Source organism: Corvus moneduloides, chromosome 1, assembly GCF_009650955.1.
Source record: "Corvus moneduloides isolate bCorMon1 chromosome 1, bCorMon1.pri, whole genome shotgun sequence".
Lineage (NCBI taxonomy): Eukaryota > Metazoa > Chordata > Aves > Passeriformes > Corvidae > Corvus > Corvus moneduloides.
Window position 1 is genome coordinate 4,055,817 of NC_045476.1, and position 2,498 is coordinate 4,058,314.

The 2,498-nt window shown below is 48.5% G+C and overlaps 1 long non-coding RNA gene across 1 annotated transcript; it reads left to right on the top strand.

Annotated features, from left to right (window-relative positions):
* Nucleotides 1-292: 292 nt before the first annotated feature.
* Nucleotides 293-2,172, top strand: LOC116437868. The gene is made up of 2 exons (XR_004237519.1): nucleotides 293-958; nucleotides 1,677-2,172. It is a non-coding gene; the product is annotated as an uncharacterized LOC116437868 (long non-coding RNA).
* The last annotated feature ends 326 nt before the right edge of the window (nucleotides 2,173-2,498 follow it).

The window sequence follows — 2,498 nt, forward strand, 5'->3', positions numbered from 1 at the left end:
TGCAAGACTCTGAGATCCCACTCTGCTGAACAGCCATGAAATCAATGGTCTTAGCTGGCTATTGATTGGACCCAGTGGGTGTAAATTTGACCTTGACCCTCTTTAATCTTGATGGATTTGTCACAACTTCATGAGCACAGAGCTCTGAGGCTGGACTTTGGGAGCCTGGGTTTGCCAGCATATGCTGCATACTCTGTCTTTCAGATCCAGCTGTGCTGGAAACACAAATCACAGCTTTACACTTCAGTTGCTCACATCTCTATATATGTAATAAGTAAAATATATAACAAATATTGCTGTATACTCAGACTAGGGTACATAGAAAGGGAGTGATTCCAGCTTCTGGCCCTTCCACATCAAAAAAGCTGCAGAATTAGGATTGATTAAATACAGGTGCAGGATCCTGACAGTGTGCAAAGTGGTGAGCAGAGTTCTGTGTGCTTGCTGTCTGAACCACACTCCCCACTTGGCCATGGCAGTCACTGCTGCCTCTGGCAGAGCCGATGGAGACTTAAAGATCTGATGCACTTAGACAAGGGAAATATCTGATGCCTTGTTCTCCTCATGAAATCAGCCCAAGCTTAAAAAAAGAGAAACCAAGCCAGCTACTCTGCTCAAGATAGGGAGCCCCTTCCTTCAGCTCTCTTGGCTCTGCATGCTTTTCACTCCACCTCTCGTGTTTACTATCACGTTGGGCACAAACATATTTGTTGCTAGGAGGAGTCCCGGGCAAGATTAGCTATCTCAAGAGCCAGAGCACAGCAGGCTCCATGCAGAGATTGCTTCAACTGGAAATTCAGGGCTGATGGGAGTGAGGGCTCAGCACCAGATCCACAACTCGGAGGAGCAGCACCACCAGAGGAGCAGTGTCAGTGAACCCTGCAGCCCACATTCCTGCAGCTCCCATGCAGCCCACGGCAAGATGTGGTCCCGTGATACCAATCCATGCAGGAGTCAGGTAGGCAGGAGGAGCCTTGAAGGGGAACAGCCACACAACAGCCTTGGGGAACTCTCCAAAGGCCACAGCTACAGAGCACAGAGTCTGTGCTGAACAACCTCACTACATCTGGCTTCCCAGGCAGCCCGCCAGGGAACCAGGACTGCACAGCTTTCCTGGGAACACACGGGGCTTTGGGTGCCCTGTTCCACACCAGCCTAGACTTGGCCTCTTTGACACCTGGGCAAGTGCTTTAGGGGCAAGGCTCTGTGTAATGACAGCCAGACACTATCTGTGCTGAGGGAGGAAGGCTTCAGGACTCAGCTGGACAGAAATAATTCCCTTGGCAGTAGGTTCAGGGAGAAAACACACGGAAGGGAAAGTAGGAAGAATGTTGCTTCTTTATTATCTCGTGAAAGAAAATTTATATCATACCCCAGAGGGGTCCAAAGCCCTATGGAACACATTTGCACAAGTCTTCATGGGCTTCTGGCTACATCCAGAGCAATCTGGGCTCATGGGGGAAGTAACTTTGTCCTGGCACAGCACCTTGGCCTTGGCTTTCACAGGTGCTCAGCCCAATGATGCGAGATGGTCCTCGCCTGCTGCTGTGTTCCCCAGCTGCAAAAACTCCCCTGAAGTTCAAAGGCTACAGGAATTCCAGTCCCTGTTCCAAGTGTGTTTGTTTTCCTTGGGTCCCTCTCCCTACCTAATTTGCTGTTGTGTTTATTGGAAATAGGAGACACATTCTTGACGAAGTGGGAAGTGCTGTGTTTAATGGAGCCCCCCGAGAAGGTTACAGCAGGAGCATTTCTTGAACAAACAAGCCTCACACTGCACCATAATCTTCAGGCTGAAATGAATCACGGGCTCCAGATAGCAGTGGGGACTGTGACACATGCAATTTGCATCAGACCTTCAGTAAACAATCGTTCGGAGGCCGATGAATAGAAAGGAGGCTTTGCTCTTATCAGCTTTGATCGCAGAAGCACTCACAGGAAAAAAAGCAACTACATGAGCAAAACTCTTTGTCTTCTTCAGTTGAATTGCTACTTTCATTTGTCTTTAATAACATGGTATTTGCTCACTCTTAGACAGCCGTTTGCAAGGTTGTTCAGATCCAAGGCTAACTTGCTCAGGCGCTTGGCTCTCCCAAAGTGATCGCTGAAACTCCTGGTACACACAGTACTTTTCTTGAATGTTAAAGCATTTAAAGCTTTTTTCTTTCTTTCTTTTTTTCCCTTGTCCGTGCCTTGAGTAAGTATTTACACCTAGTCAGAGACAGCATATAAACAAGTTAATGTTTCGACTGGGGAATGTTTTACACCTCGTTACACAGGTGGAAATGGGGCCTGCTCAGAGCAGGGCCAGGCTATTTCCAGTAGGTCATTTTCTTGTGCTGGTCAGCCCTTATTTTAGGCCAGCCCTGCCCCACAGAGGTATGTGCAACCACGCCACTGGGTCCTGCCTATTTCTGGGGGCTGCTGCTGAGTTTGCATCGCACAAAGCCCAGAGTTATTTTCAACCCAGCTTTGGCCGCGGAGCAAAAGCAAATGGCTCT